Source organism: Globicephala melas, chromosome 9 (assembly GCF_963455315.2).
Source record: "Globicephala melas chromosome 9, mGloMel1.2, whole genome shotgun sequence".
In the NCBI taxonomy this organism is placed as follows: Eukaryota; Metazoa; Chordata; class Mammalia; order Artiodactyla; family Delphinidae; genus Globicephala; species Globicephala melas.
This window is the reverse complement of record NC_083322.1, coordinates 72915200-72932832: the sequence shown is the minus strand read 5'-3', so window position 1 is coordinate 72932832 and position 17633 is coordinate 72915200. Positions and strand designations below refer to the sequence as shown.

Genomic DNA, 17633 nt, shown 5'->3' with positions numbered 1-17633 from the left:
AAAATAGAAACAAGTTGAAACACTGGAGCTGAAAGGTACAGTAGGTACAATGAAAAACCCACTAGAGGAACTTACCATTAACAGCGCACTTGAGCAAGGAAGAGAAAGAATCAGTAAACTTGAAGACAGGTCACTTTAGATGATCCCATCCGAGAAGTTGAGAGAAAAAAGAATAAGGAAAAATGAACAGTGCTTCACAGGCCTGTGGGACGCCATGAAGTGTGCCAGTATATGTATAATGACCGTTCCAGGAAAAGAGATAGGGAAGGGGACAGAAAGAATATTTCAAATAATTGACCAAAATTCTAAAATTTGATGAGAAACGTTAATCTACACATTTATAAAGCTCAATGAATTGCAAGTATGATAGACCCAGAGAGATCCACCCCTAGGTACATCATGATCAGTTGTAAAAATCCAAAAGCAGAGACAGAATCTTGAAAGCAATAAGTCCTCATCATAATAGTCATCAGTGGAGTGGAAGACTTAATACTATTTAAATGGCAATATTCCAAGTTGATCTATAGATTCAGCGCAATAGCTACAAAAATCCCAGCTAGCTTCTTTGTGGAAATTGACAAATTGATCCAAAAATTCGTACAGAAATGCAAGATACCCAGAATAGCCAAAACTATCTTGAAAAAGAAGAATAAAGTTAGAGGACTCATGCTTCCTGATTTCAAAAGTTACTGCAAAGCTATAGTGATCAGGATATTATGGACCTGGCATAAGGACAGACATTTAAATCAATAGAATAGAATTGAAAGTCCATAAATAAACCCTTACATTTTTGGTTAATTGACTTTCCATAAGGGTACGAAGACCATTTAGTGGGTAAAGGATAGCTTTTCAACAAACAGTATTAGGACAACTAGAGATCTACATGCAAAAGAATGAAGTTGGAACTCTACCTCACACCACGTCAGAAATTATCTCAAAATGGATTAAGTCCTAAATGTAAAATGCTAAAACTCTTGGGAAAAAACATAGGCATAAGTCTTTGTCACCTTGGATTAAGCAACAGTTTTTTTTTTTTTTATCTTTTTATAAATGACACCAAAAGCAAAAGCAACAAAATTAAAAAATAGATACACTGGACTTTGTCAAAACTAAAACCTATTGTGTTTCCAAGGTCACAAGAGGAATAAGCAATACAACGAGAATTTCAGTTAAAGAACTACCATCTCAAAGGCCCAGGCTTTCATTTCTATGCTATCAGTACAAGTTGCCTATTGCTATGTAACAAGCCACCTCAAAATTTTGTGGCATAAAACAGTAACCATTTTATGGCTCACCATTCTGTGTTAGGGATTCAGACAGCGCTCAGTGGGGACTGCTCGTCTCTGCTCTACATGGTGTTGCCTGGCTTGGCTCAACTGGTGCTTCAGTAGCCAAGAAGGTCTTACTCACGTGTCAGGGGCCTTGGTGCTGGTTGTTGGCCAAGGTACCTCAGTTCTCCTCTATATTTCCCCTTTTCTTCATGATCTCTCCTTATTCAGAGCTTCTTCACGTGCCAGCTGACTGCCAACAGAGCAATAAACAGAAGTTGCAAGGTCCATCAACATCTAGGTTCAGAAGTCACATTGCATCACTTCCACTGCACTGTATTTGTTAAATCAAGTCACAGGTTTAGCCCAAATGCAAAAGGAAAGGGAATAGACTCCACCTCTCGAAGGGAAGAGTGGGAAAGTCACAGTGCAAACTGTGAGGGAGGGATTGTCGCACTTATCTACCAAACCGTGTGCCTCTGAAAGCAACTGGCTCTGGGTTGCTGTGATGGTGACTGGTGATGGAGGTTGAGGTCCACAGTTTGCCATCATTCCGGTCACTCTCAAGAAACTGCTCAACCTCTGTACTCTGTTAGAATGCGCCAGAAGAGTACGCAAGCAGCTTCAGGAGTGCCACAAACAGCTACTCTGGGCACCAGACCCTGGCTTCCTCCAGCTTGGGGGCCCTTTGCCTACTGTCCATTTTGACCACTTACTTAATCCGGTGTCCTGGCTTCTCAAGCTGTTTCAAGGCTATACCTCTGTCTCCTCTCTCTATCTAGACTGCTTGATCTTAAAACTTGACTTGTGGAATTTGCCCTCAGTGCACATACCACAATCATGAGGCTACGGGTGCCCAAATCCCCACCACAGGATTCAGCCCACCTAGACTGTGCTGAGAGACCTCTGCGCGCACATTTTTAGGGGAGAGAGGACAAATAGCCCTCTGTTTCAAGAAAATAAAGACAGTCAGATGTGAACTCTAAACTGATCTTCCCTCCATTTTCCCCTCCATGTCCATCTATCCTTACTTATGTTCACCTTACTGCAAAAAAATGTGCTCCCTCCTTTCCAAGACCAGCCTATGTTCTTGACGCAGTCCTCACACATCCACCTCCTCCAGGATCTCAATAGTCTCTTCCCTCTTACATCTTCCTTTGTCTTTCCAGCTCCACTGGATTGCTCTGCACAACCTACAAATATGATGCAGTCACTCCCAGCCACTCTACTCCCCCACATACAAATATTCCTTGACCTCTACTTTGGCTTGCCATCTAAATCCTTGAAAAGGGAAGCCCCATTCCCTGCTTCCCTTCTAGTCATTTATCCAGCAGTTGCCTTCCTCTTTCACAGTCCCATAAAATTGTTCCTCAAAGCAGCCTCTTTGGGGACCCCATTTTACCAGACCCCTGTCAGCTTGTGATCAGCTGCTACTCCCTCCTGGTGGTACCCAGACCTCACATCACTCTGCCTTCACCCTGCCCACTACTTAGACCATGGTTCCAGTCTATGTTGCACATTAGAGTCATTGTGCAGCTTTTATAAGTTGCCTCTGCCTGTGCCCCATGTTAGAAATTCTGATTTAATTGACCTGGGGAATAATTCAGGGCAGCTATACTTCTTATAAACCACCCAGTTGGTTCTAAATGTACAACTAGATTTTCCCAAGGTTCTATCCTCAGTTCTCCTTTCCTCTTCTTATTCTCTCTAATATCCCTGGGCAGCTTTACCAACTCCCATGGCTTCAGCTTCACCTGTAACCTCTAGATATCCCTAAACCTCATCTTTAGACCTGAGTTGCCAAACTCCTGTTAGCACATTCTGCTAACCTCCCTCTGCACATCCTGCCTAGACTTAACAAATGACTATTTCCTGAATGAACTCATTACCTTCTCTTCCAGATACGCTGTCCCTCTTCCTCTTTCGTCTGTCTCTAAGGAGCATCATCATCCATCTATAAACTTAGCTGGAAGCCTCAGAGTCGACCTGGGTCATTTGCCCATTACATGCTAACAACTGCTTACTTTTTTAGGGCTACCTGCCTCTTTAACTGTTAAAACATCACAGCTTTAAAATAAAGCAGCTCCATCACCTATTACCTATGTTACTTGTGTCACTAACTTCACATCCCTAAGACTCTTTAGAATGGACATGGTTAGGCTATCACACAGTGTTGTACTAAAGAATAAATAAAACGAGGCGTTTAAAAAGCCTCTCATAGTAAATGACAGTTGTGATTATGGTCGTAACCTTTGCCCTCTTGCTCCCACTGTAACTGAGTCCAGGTCATTATCCTCTCTTCCCTGGATAACAGTGGTACATCTCCTCCTGCTTAGCCTCCGAGCATCTTTCTCAAACACAGAGCTGATCACATCATACACCACTTAGGAGACTTCGGTGGCCCCTCATTCTTCCAAAACATAGGAACCGAGTGTGAAGAGACAGTGACAGCTTGATGGGTGGGTTAGGAGATTTAAACTTCCCATAAATTTCAACAGTGCCCATTCATTCTTTGATTAAAAAAACAACTGGTATTTTTCATCTTTATGTAAAATGCTATGTGAATGCTACTTCAAGTTCTCCATTCATCATCTATCCATATTGCTGCCCCAGTCCCTTTTATATAGAAATTCTGGGGCTACTACTGTCAACTGGACAGGCTCTCCTGTCACCCCGCTCTCCTACCCTCTACTCAATGCCCCTGCATCATCATACAATTTCAGAAGTAGCTCTATAGGCAAAATTCTTGAGGCTAGAGAAGGTCAAAACTTTGTCAGCACTAGCTGATCACATTCAAGAAAGAATGGAAGTATGGTAACCCGGGTAGATTTTTTATTACTATTCATACACATCTCTAATGACAGCTGCCTCCATGGTTGGTGTGACAGGCAGAAGCAGGGCAAATGTCATACTACCAATGATAGTGACAATTCAGTGGGTTCTGCATTCATCTAAGTACTCAAAATTCTTTTGCATATTTACACACATCTCTCCTTAAAAATGTGTACATATTAGTTTTAGCACAACTAATGATAGCTTTTCTGACACAGGATGCCTTTAGTTTTTCTCAATAAATTGCTATTTTTTGTTCTTTTATTATGGGTTTTGGAATGAAGATTGATTTTTGAACTGTTTTAGAGGGATAATAGCTGACTTTTGTGCTGCTATGCCATTGCACAGTTCCCATTTCAATAATTAAATATAAACACGCTCCCTCAAAGAACAGTCACTTAAAATATGGCAGTGCTGGGCTTCCCTGGTGGTGCAGTGGTTGAGAGTCCGCCTGCCGATGCAGGGGACACGGGTTCTTGCCCCGGTCCGGGAAGATCCCACATGCTGCAGAGCAGCTGAGCCCGTGAGCCATGGCCACTGAGCCTGCGCATCCGGAGCCTGTGCTCCGCAACGGGAGAGGCCACAAGAGTGAGAGGCCCATGTACCACAAAAAAAAAAAAAAAAAAATATGGCAGTGCTTCATTAATAATCGATTTACAGAATCTCTCATTGTGGAAACGATAGCCTCTTGAAACTGTCATGACATTGTCAGTCTTGCTAAAGCAGGTAAGAATTACTTCTTGAGCTCCAAACAGAGTCACAAATAGCAATGGTTTCCTTGGAGACTCAGCAGTAAAGCTTAAAGCACTGTACCTATAGGACAGGGGCTTCCAAACTAGGAGAGAGCTTCTCTCCAGAGATTAATCAGTCTTCCGCAATTGAGAAACTTTTGACCCGGTCTTAGGGAGGAACCTATAATTGATTGCTAGTGAGAAGTAGAAATAGGAGACATGCAAATGTGCAGGCCTGTGGGTTATGTCACGGTCAGAGCCCATGGTCACAAGCAGTGTGGTTTGCAATGCCAGGGTGCTGAGAGCCGCAGGACCGGCTCTCGTTAGGAAAGAGTCACCCCATGTAAAAAGCCTCCTATCTGAGTTTCTTGACAGATCATCACCAAGTCAGGAGGCAGAACGATACCCTGGAAAAAGGCAACAAGACAATGCAAGTCATATTTTTTAAAAGGGGCATAATTCTGGTCCTTCATTCTTCTTTACATGTTATTTTATTGGTGGAACCAAACAGGTTGGTGCCCTTTTGATAATTTCAGAATTCTAGATGGAAAATAAACATATTCTAGATCACTACAGTATCTCTTCTTGAGGTGCTGTGGATGGAATTGCATATTTTTTCCTTCTCCCATACTCTTTTAAGCATTCTTTCCGGGGACGTGTAGATTATAAGGGAGATATAGAGGAAAATTTGGTGCAAGCTGCTTATCTCCCTTCTCCCCGTTCTATCTATTGCCTGGTGGAGGGAGTCCGGGTCGCAGGGGTGGAAGTGGAAACAGAATTCAGATTCAGTGCAAATTCGCATGTGGCAAGAAGCAATATAATTTATAAACATGAAGTAACTACAAATAATAATGTGTCAATATGAGAAGATGGGGCCACTTTAAAAACCTGCGTGTCCTTTAGAAAAATGCATTTGCCTGAAAGGTATAGCAGCTCCTGGATTGCTAGCCTGCAGTTTTCACTAAACATACCTTTTAACATTACCTACTCATAATTGCAAGTACTGAGTAACAAAACATGGGAAACAGGGACTCTTTATGCTCTGCATTTATATAAACTACAGTTTATATACTATGTTTATATAATATGTTATATCTGGAAATTGTTACTGGGCACAACGCTTTACCATGAGGATTCATCTTCATTCACTACCCGTGAAAGCTTATTTTGCGTAGCAAATGAGGCACACTATGTGCATGGTTTTCTTTAGATTATACTCATTTCTTTATGAAAGATGATTCAATTACACCTTATGATAACTACTCCCCTGAACAAATAAAAGCAGCTCACTATTATGAGTTTCTGTCTCCATGAATTTCTGGTGTTTATTTCATGCTCTCCGAGGGCATGGTGATTAAGATCATGAGCCTTGGAACTGGCAGATACGGAGTTCAAATGAAAACTTCAGCTGTTTCGTTAGAAGCAAGTCTCGAAGACTCAGTTTTTTTGCCTGAAAATGGGGGTATTAGTTCCTACTTCAGAGGACTGTTACAGGAATTGAACGCTATCATATCAGTGAATACAGAACTGAGCATACACCTAGCACACAATGACAACCATTCAATGTCTAGCTGACAGTATTTTACATGTGTGACTTACTTATGCTTATATTTATGCTATTAGATTCATTTCATTTCATCAATTTTTATAGTTTTAAAATTTTTCTATGGACCATATATTAATTTATATAGTTTTTATTCATTAAGCTGAATTTTGACTAAATTCTGTTATTTCAATCAAACTTTAAAAATTGTGTCCATCTTTTCCAAATGTTTCAAAAAATCTAAGGTCTAGTTTGCCCTAAGTGTGCCAATATATAATTTATTGAATTAGACTGAATCACCTTAATAGTTTATTCTCTCACATATCATTTTTTGTCAATATAACAACAAAGGAACAAGATGCTAGGCCTCTATGCTAGGTCTCCTAAATTTTTTGTAACATGTACTTAATTTCATACCATCATCATCATTACAGAATTATACTAAAATGAAATTTAAACTATGTACCAATTTTTTTCCCTCTTAGATTTCATATTAAATTGAGTCCTGGGCAAATTTGATTCATGACACCCCATTTTGCCTACACTACTACAGTGATCATTTTCCAAAAGTACATATTTGCCTTTATATCTATATATCTGCGTATATTTGTTTCCAAAGTGACTCAGAGCCACATCTTTCTAAGACTTTTTTTTTTTTATAAATATGTGGGGTTTTCTAAAATAAATTTATTTATTTTTGGCTGTGTTGGGTCTTCGTTTCTGTGCGCAGGCTTTCTCTAGTTGCGGCGAGTGGGGGCTACTCTTCATTGCGGTGCGCGGGTTTCTCATTGTCGTGGCTTCTCTTGTTGTGGAGCATGGGCTCTAGACGCGCAGGCTCAGTAGTTGTGGCTCACGGGCTTAGTTGCTCCGCGGCATGTGGGGTATTCCCAGAGCAGGGCTTGAACCCGTGTCCCCTGCATTGGCAGGCAGATTCTTAACCACTGCGCTACCAGGGAAGCCCTCTGAGACTTTTAAGGTTACTTGGGTAGCAAATGGTCAATATTCAAACACACTGACCCCTATTTTTTGTAGGATAACTTATTTGTAACATCCTGGTTTTACCAAAATGGCCAGATACTCTAACAAGTTCTAGAAAGTTTTATGTGGCTGAGAAATAAATCTTCTTTGGTAATACTTCATGTTCTATTCTTATTTATAATTTATTCATCACTCTATATTTTTACTTGGTGAGTGCCTCTATACCTCATTCTTAGCACTGTAGCATCTTTCTTGGAGGTTTGAAATGCTGGATCAGGGAGTCAAAACCCTCCATGAGCATTAGCCTTAGGTTACTGAAAATCAAGACCCAGAGCCAGCTGTTTGAGGACAGGGCCCCCACCTGCCCAGGTGTAGTCAGTATCAGAGAGGAAAGTAACTCACAAGACCAAAAAGTGGTTTTTATCACCTAGCTAAACAAGACCTAAGCTTATTATCAACAACCCTTTATTTGTAATCATCACATAGGAAGTAACCTGAATCCAACTGTCATGACTGATCGCTCTACCAAAGCTACACTTTGGGGAAATTTCTCTTCCCCTAACTATATAAATATCAGGAGACTCCAAACTTTTGACTTCGGAACCATGAAGTTAAAGACTTTTAAAGCTAGAAAAGACTTAAGAAACTTCCAGCACTTCTAATTATTTTATGGATAAGAGACTTAAGGTTCATCAAAGCTAAACTGATGAAATCAGGAGGAAAAGCAGGAACAAGCATCTGGGGATAACGACTCACCAATCTAGAATTCCTTTTTACCTTGAAATCTTGAAATCCAAGGCATATGGGGCATGGACTGAGGGGCAGAGTTGAGAGACATGCTTCGCAAAGGTAAATTTCTGTATTAACAATGTGACATTAACCAATGTTTTCAACAAAGTACAGAAAGAAGTAAGCTCCACACTATTTTTTATAAAAATATTAATTTAAAAGTTTTGACTTTTTATCTGCCAATGTTCTATTTCCACTTGTCTTTTCTCATTCTTTAACTTTCTTGACTTCTCTGGAAAATATGACTCTTGTTATAGGTAATTTTGTAAGGAAATTCTTTGCATATATAGCTTTTAGGTTGTTTGAGTGATTCCTCTGAGAAAATTTCTCAGTATCCCTAGATCAAAGTGTATGAGTATTTGAGGAAAGGAATCAATTACCAAGATTCCAAATCAAAGGTGATAAATATTGGCTTTTCACAGGTACTATGATCTTACTCATGAGCCCTCCTTACCACATTTTCTGACTGCCTATTCTTCCTCCTACTCATGGAATAAAAAGCTCTTGGCTAACTCTTTAACCTTCTTCTTCTTTTCTACATCTCTCCCTTGGAGAACTCATAGCCTGACGATGATCAGCTTCGTACAGGGGCACAAATCTGTGTCATTCCTTGGATCTCTCTGAACCCCAGTTTCATATTTCAGCAATAGCTGGCAATTTTCAGATATCCTTGGCCTCTTAAACTTGAATATATCTAACATCAAATGATATCCTTTCTCTCCAAATCAGCTGTTCCCTTTGCCCTATGTATTCCTGGTAGTGACTCATTTATCCATTGGTTTAACTAATATTTTTTGAATGCCTATTTTATAACAAGATTTGAATGGGGCACTGGAGATACAAGGGAAACAATTCCAATCCAATCTTTGCTGTTAGGGAACAGAGGTGGATAGACGCAAATAAGCAGCACTTATAGCACATTGAGTAGACACTGGGCTAACGCAAGAGAAGGTGATATGAGAGCTCTTTTCCCTGATAATCAGGCATAAAAATCTCTTAGTGATCTTAGCCCAGCCCTCTATGTATGTCCCCCCACTACATTTGACTAACAAGTTACTTCCAGGAAGTGCCTATTTTCCATCTTCACAATTACTGTGACAAATTAAATAGCCCACAATTCTTTGACAGTTCTCCCATTGAGGGATGTGGTCTAATTCCCCTCTCCTTGAATCTGGGCAGACTTCAATAGAAATGCCATTCTGGGGCTCTCAAAGCCAGGTCATAAGAAGACTTGCAGCTCTCTCAGAGTCCAGCTGCCACTCTGTGAGAAGCTCAAGGCATGTGAAGGTGCTCCCATCAAGCTCAGCTCCCCGATGACAGCTGGCATTTCAGTCGGGAGAGTGAACCATCCTGAATGTCCAGCTCAGCCTTTAGGCGACTGCAGCCCTGGCCACATCTGCCTATAAGCCCTTGAGTAACCTCAAGAAAGAACCCCCAGTGGAGCCCAGTCTGCCTATAAACCAGAAGAAATAACAGAGTGTTGTTTTTAAGCCACTAAATTTTTGGATGGTTTGTTAACCAGGAATAGACAACTGTAATAGTCACCGTCATAATCCAGGGGCTTAGCATCTCAGTGCGGCATATCTGATATCCATTCTAGTCCCCACTTTTGTCCCTTTGGCCTTCAGTTGCGAGATTATTCTTCTAAAACTGCTACTCTTAACATGATATTCCATTATTCACAAATTCCTAAGCTTGGCATTCAGGAGCTCCACAGTCGGCTACGTGTCCAGGTTTTGTCACCCCCGGTCTCCCACTTCCTGACCCTCACCCACTCCTCTTCCCAAACTATGAGCCCCAGTCCAATTTCTAGTCCTAACTCGACTTGTACTTCCCTGTTCTGTGCTTTTTCTTATATCATTCCCACCAAACAGAGTGGTCTTTTTTTCTATCTACCTATCGCCCTTTGCATTCCAATCCTAATACTTCTTCTTGGGCTGATCACCCTAGGCCAAAGTGCTTTCCTTGTCTCTTGAACACTTAAGATACATGTGGATTTGGTGACACCCGCATTAGAAAAGCACTCTAATGTATGTGAAATACAAATTATACACTGTCAAACTTTCTATACAAATGTTATTTACTGTTACTCATGTCGCTGCTGTTATTGTTTTCTTAGCTAATCTTCCCACCTTACATTCTTCTCATGTATCCTCTTACAGAATCCCTTTCAACAAAAGTCCAAACTCCTAAACGACAGGCTCCAGGCCATAAATACCTATATGGTTCCTCCTTGTTTCACCACACTGCAGTGCCACGCCCAGAATACTCTTTAGTGAGATTTTGTCCAATGAGGAAATGAATGAGCACTGTAGCCTAGCTTTGGTGTTTCACCTTAAGTCAGTGACTGATTAAATATGTAAGAAAATACTTCCCTTAGGCCATAAGCCATAACCACAAGTCTGGTGTGGCCAGCTGCAGAGCCAAAATTAAAGCTCTTGCCTTTACAGTACATTAATTAACCAGTGGAAGAAAAGACCCAGCCTGCCCCAAGCCTAGTAAGAGATCAGTGGCTTTGTACACCTAAAGAAAGTCTCCCAAAGTGAGGCAGCGTATCAGTAAAAGTGAGGCAGTAGGAAAATTAAGATGGCAACAGATGTCTTCAGGCTAATACTAATATCTTGACAGTGAGGATCTAAGGGGGATAGAGAATCAAGTCATGAGAGAGAAAAACACCAGAAGCTGAGAAGAATGTGGTTTGAGAATCCTTACAAATAAACTCAGTATTTTATTTAGGGATTATAGTTAAATAGTCAAATCCGGTTTCAGGATCATTTTCATGGTTGCCTCAAATATCACTGAATGTCATAGAAAAATTTGCTTAACTAATCTTCTATTATTGGATAATTAGGCTATCTGTAAATTTTTTTTTCTTTTAAAAAGATTGTATTAAAGGCCTTTATAGAGCAACATCCAGACTCCAGATCCAGCGGCCAAGGAGACCCTATTATGCTGTGGGTACCGGCTGAGCATGGCAGGCGGCTCTGGCTTCCCACCCTTCTGTTCGCAGATGGGAGTGGTGGGCAGTATTTCATCTTTGGGTTCCACAATGCTCACGTGATCGGGCAGGGGCTTCTTAGGGTCAAACTTACCAGTTGGGTCCCAAGGCAGCACGATCTTTACCTTGATGCCCAGCATACCCTGTCTGAGCAGCACGTGGCGCATGGCAGTATCAACATGGTAGTTAACAGGGTCCCCACTGTGGATCATCAGGCCATCCAAAAACTTCATGAATTTAGCCCTTTGTCCTCGGAGTCTCCCCGACACCACGACCTTGCAGCCTTTGGCCCCACTCTCCATGATGAACCGCAGCACACCATAGCAGGCCCTCCGCACAGCAAGGCCTCCTAGGAGTTTGTAACGCAGAGACTCTGCCTGGGCAATGGCACACAGACCTCTCGTGGCCACCTTTTCAGCATAAAGCTCTACACTGCCCTCAAGGAAGCCAAATCTCTTCTGAACCACAGCAGTCAATTCCCCGGATCCGCCGGCCCTTCTCACCAAGAACATTCTGTGTCCTGGTGGCCAAGATAATGATTTCTGTCCTGGTTGGTGTAACTCGGACCTCAACGCCAGAGTACCCATCTTCAGCCAGCTGCCGAGTGAGAAACTCATTCAGTTCAGCTTTGAACATGCCGTCAGCAACAAACTTCCTCTTCTTGGATATCTGCACCGCCATCTTGCTGCCACGCGCCGCCGAAAGGAAAAGTTGTATATTTTTATAGTAATATTTTATTTTTATACATCTATCTTTGAAGACTTCTCTCAGTTAAATTCCAAGATGTGAAATTACTGAGTCAACAGATACGTAGAGTTTAAAGACTCTGAAAAGGCATAGCAGAATCAGTGCTGGCATGATTGATGATGGAGTTTAGCTTGAGAAGAGAGAGGAGCAAAGCCCAGAGTCTGGGTTAACATCTGCCTTGGTTCAGACCCGCATCGTCTCCTGCCTAGATGAGTGCAATGGCACCTAAGTGGCATCCCTGCCACCAATCTTGATGCCAGCGTGTTTTTTCTAACTGTGATATGATCTAACAAATCAGGTCGTATGTCTTCATGGTAGAGCACACAAGCACCCGCATGATCTGACTCCTAGTTACTTGCCCAGGCCCAGATTCCTTCTTTCTCTAAGCATCTCACATCTGCACTTTCTGCTGAGGCTGAGTCTAGCTACTTAAAGTCTCCTCAAGCATTCCAAACCTGTCTAGGTCTCCATATGTCCTCACTTCTACTCCTCCTTTACTCTTACATCCTTTCTATGCACCCACAGATGGTCAACGCTACTTGTCTTTTAAGACCCCAGCATCACATCCAGGAAACTGTCCATTCATCTAAGTTCTGCAGCAGCCAGTACAAACCTCCACATGGCCCTTCCCACGTCCTCTTACCCTTGTTGGCTTAGTTAGTTTAGACTGTCTTCCCCGTTAGGTCAAGAGCACCTTGAATGAAGACTCTATTTTGTCTCTCCACCCCTAGTACTTAGCACAGTGCTTACCACATTGTAGGTACGGATAAGTAGCAAACCAACAAACAAACAAAATCAGGGAGAGTCATATGGGCACAGGAGGAGGCCATATGGAGGCCATGACTAAAGACCTAAGTGTGGAGGATTTATAAGTGCAGGAAAGAGGTTGGAAAGTATTTGAGGATTGGATATTTTGAATTTCGGACATAGAGCAGCTCAGAAGGAGAGCAAGGAAAAAGGCAGCGTACCTTTTGAATTTGGGACATTTGAAGGGTCATTAGTGTGGATGTCAGAATTGTCAGAGGTAAAGACATGGAAAGGGATGGCCATGAGGAATTTAGGCTAAAGCTGGAAGTAGTGACAGGGACAGGATGGCAGACGTAACAAGGCTGGAGGTCCACTTTTGAAATGCCAAGAGGGCACTACTGTGAATTAGCCAGTAGCCCAGGCATAAACAGAGCGTTTAGGCCATGCTGTTGCATGTGAGACTCAATTCAAAAAGCACCTGTACCCAGTAACCAAAAGAAGAGACGTGGGGATCTTGGAATTCCAGCCTCATAGAGGCAAATGCTTTTATTTCACTATCTTTCTCTCTAATTATAAACATCTGAGGGTAACTGGAATACAGAAAAACCTTATAAACACATGTTTACGTGTAGTGAACAGTGATGCCTCACATCTGCAAAGCACTTTAAAGTTTGCAAAGCTCTTACCCAAAATCATCTCTTTGACCCTCAGAAGTCTTCTGCGAAGTACAGGACAAAACTTATTATCAACATTTTAGAAAAATGATTACCACTGTGAAATGGGGACAATGCTTATATATCTGAATAGCTGTGAAAATTAAGTAAAATCATGATGCGATAGAGCATGATCAAAAGCATGGAAAAAAACAATGTGATACACAGTCATGCCACAGGAGTACACACAAAGCTCAAAGAGGTTTAATGACTGATGCAAGATCACCCACGTAATAAGTGGCAGGCCCAAGCCTAGGACCACTGTGGTCCTAGAAGAACCCAGAGCTGGTTTTTCCTTAATCTAAGCAAGTATAGAGAACAAATGAGATCGTTGTCCCCTGAAGGTAGGGAGCTCATATGTCTATCACCCCAGCCCCTAACCCAGAACTTGGCACATAATAAGGGCTTTTTAACGGTTGCTGAAAGGACTGTAATTGGAGATTGAAATACTTGATATCCAAGAATTTCTGCTTTTCTCCACAACCCACTCCATCCCACCCCTTAAACCTATTACCTTTGTTTACCTCACCCATGGAGACCTCATTCTAAATTCAGATGTTGTTCTGGTGCCGAACAGAACTCAGAATACATCTTGTCACAAAATGATGCAGATTCGTGTTTAAATTAAAATGTTCTTAATCATCAGCACCACACAATCCTGTGTATCAAAAACATCATGCGTTAAATATTCTCTTTGGGCTAGCCTGAGAATGAAACAGTTAAAAATATTTGTTAAGGACTTATTATGCCCTAGATAGTATATTCCTTTTCTATGAAAAAAATCTGAATTTTGATAAAAATTGAAAAATATATTCTGAGAACTAAGTTGGGTATTTCCTACATTAAAAAGAAAGGAGAAAAAGACAGAACATTAAAGGAAGTCAGTTGGCAATTTATTTCCCTTCTCTCCCTTGTCCTCAGAGATTTCCCCATAATCTCACAGCCTCAGGAATCTCTATGATACCCTATTTCAATGGTTTCAAACTGTGGTCCCTAGACCAGTATCATCAGCATCAACTTGTTAGAAATGCAAAATCTCACTGCCCACAGCTGAATGAGAAAGTTTGCAGGTAAGCCCAGCAATGTGTTTTAACACGCCCTCCAGGCTTAAATTTGAGAACGACTGCCCTGTCTAGAAGCACCAGCATGCCCTTTAATACTGGTCCATCACTGGCCTGAAACAATATGTGTGCTTGTCTAGGTCTCTGAGCAAAAGGGATGGCTGAGGAATAGCAACAATTAAGCTTACTGTGCTACAAAATTAAAGTACTACATTAATAGCAAGGATTATACCTTATGAATGAAACACTGTGCATAAACTGTAAGAACTCTCAGTCATATGTCAGTGTAACAGTAATAAAAGCTACGTATTAATCCATTCTTAACTTACAGATTTTTCAACTTCTTTCGTTATGCAAAACTCATTTTATTTTTCTTCCTTTATGCATTTTTTAGGATCCCTTCCTCCATGCTTGTATGATTTTGTACAAATTCACATTATTAAAATATACCTAGGTCTTTCATGAACATCAAGGGGGATGAAATCTACGTGTACATTTTCCTACACCTTGGTGAGGTAAGAATGAGAAATTGTGAAAACTTTCTCAAATCTTTAGTTAGATTCTATTATGGACTAATTTTCTCCTGGGGATTGCCAAGGAAAATGTACATGTTATTCATTCATTAAAATTCCTTCCAATGATCTAAATGGCAAATTCCCTACCTAGCTACAAGGGAAAATGAAATCTCCAAATTTGATCAAAGTTAATCAAAACAGAGGTGTGTGACTCATTCAAAAGACAAAGCATGCCTATTAAAAATGTTCCAAAAGAAGATACATGGATGAAGCTGCTGGAGGCCACTCTAACTTGTGTTATGATCACTTAAAAGGGATTTTAAATGACTATTTACATTAGTATTCAATCAAAGGTACCTTCCATGACAGCCCCTGAATTACACGGAATATTTATCTGGTGCCTGAAATTCAGAGCACCTACTTTCTTTCCAGGCAGCTGACTGCTGTATTGCATTTGACCTTTCATTTAACAGCAAGTCTCTAATCATATTTTGTCACTTTTTAACAAACTATTTGTGAAAAGAAATAGAATGCAAGCCATAGATTAATAAATAAGAAATAATTGAAGGTAAGGACAACTGGATTATATTTGGTTTGGGCCTCTTGATTGGGTCACAATTTTTTGTTTTAATGTTCAATGAAGTAAAATTATGCCTAGTAACTTTGTAACTCTTAATTCCTATTTCAAACATATGGCTTTAAAAAGTTTTTAAACCAATAAGACTACGTACTAAATATGGCTAATGTTTTAAAATTTAGTTTTTAAAAACTTTTCATTTATATAGCTACTTTCTTTTTTTTTTTTTCTTTTTTTGCAGTACGCAAGCCTCTCACTGTTATGGACTCTCCCGTTGCAGAGCACAGGCTCCGGACGCGCAGGTTCAGCGGCCATGGCTCACGGGGCCCAGCCACTCCACGGCATGTGGGATCTTCTCGGACCAAGGCACGAACCCGTGTCCCCTGCATCGGCAGGCGGACTCTCAACCACTGCACCACCAGGGAAGCCCTTTAGCTACTTTCTTACACCTAAATATCTGGTTTAACCTAAAGGAATTACTCATAAATGACAATCAAGAAACTATCAGCATATATAGGAAAGTGGCACTTTCTTTAAATCCCCCAAAATAGTCTCAGGAAGAATAAGCTTCTTGATCAGTTTTGGCTGAAGTATCACAGACGGAAGGAATTACTTCAACTTTTACCTCTGGTCTTTGAATACAGTAATGCTAAGTGACTATTATGTACAGCAAGTCAAACTATTTTTAAAGTTTCTCTGTACCCACGGGATTACGCAGCTTATGATTTTCTTCCTGTCAACCATCCTTAATGCTTACCTTCAACTCATCATAGAACGTTCTGTGCTAGGTAGATATCTTTGTTTATAAGTCATGTCTGATTTAGTCTGGATATGGTGAACTTCTTGTTATAAATCAGAAGAGAGTTTTGAAAAGAAAACAAAAGCCCCAAACAAGTATATTCTATGATGTACTTGTAGGATAAGCAGTTTTAATTAAATCTAGTTTCTCCTCCCCATCTCCTGCTAAGATTTAATTTGTATTTTCAGGGCCAGACATACCCAGCAAAGCTCAACCAGACTGTAGAAATTACAAGATTCCAGTTGCTAGAGTCATTATATAGCATTAATATTCAGGTTACTGTTTTATTTACATGGTTTAGTTTTTCACTTGAACCTTTTTGAGAAAACTCTCCTTAAGTCTTACAAGTCACTACCTTTTCCATTTTACAATCAATTAGGCCCAAAACCTGAGAGTATGGCCATCCAACATTGAAAACAGAAGGAGGGATGGGAGTACAAGGCCCAAATTAAATTATGGTTTTCTGGGACAACTGGAACTCAAACCTAGTTTGTCGAGCCGCCCATTAGTCAGTCAACACCAATCACCTGTATAGAAAGGGATTTCATCCATGAACGTGCGCATACACAATCTCACCCTATGGAAAGCAGGTTAAAGTAACTGGACATTATGGCACTCCCTTCAGAGCACCTGTTTGGTAGAGTCCAAGAACAACAGCTATGAAAACATGAACCCCTATTTTGAATATCTTCACGCAGGAAGACCTAAAGCCACGTGAATTTAATCCCCTTTCCTAAATGTTAACAGCAGTGTAGAAATGGACGCTCTCATCCCTGTAATCAGTTGCACAGTGCACGAGGGCAGCAGTCTCTTGTGCCTCATCTGCGAGCTAATCTTTCATTTCATAGCAGATCTTTCCATATCAAACAACACAAATGACTTAATTTGCATGACAGGATTTGTAACGGGGCAAATCTAGTGTCAAAGTCGATTAAAGATTACACCAGAGAACTATCATAATCAGTCCTCTAATGAGCCTAAATAGTACATGTAAAGTCTCCCCTCTTTGCCATTCCAGTCATGTCTAAAAGGGAATGTGTTTCTTTTCATCGATGAACCAGTCTTTGGTTTGCACATTATGCCCTACGTTGAGCTAAAGTCATGTCAGTCTGGTTTCAGAGGGAGAGAAAGGGAAATAATAAAGCAAACATCACTTCACAAATGACATTGCTTGGTATAAGCCAACGTTTGAAGCCCTTAATTCTTCTAATCTGCAAAATAGTCAATGCTAATGGGTTTTTGCCTTTGTGAAAGCTGATGCATAGAAAGAAAAACTTTAATGAGCTGCCTGGGCCGTATGCTTACAGATACCTGTCAAATGTCTGTCATCTTAGC

The 17633-nt window shown here is 40.8% G+C and overlaps 1 pseudogene; it reads right to left on the bottom strand.

The window, feature by feature from the left end:
* Positions 1 to 11088: 11088 nt before the first annotated feature.
* Positions 11089 to 11835, bottom strand: LOC115853610 (small ribosomal subunit protein uS3 pseudogene; annotated as a pseudogene).
* Between the last annotated feature and the right edge of the window lie 5798 nt (positions 11836 to 17633).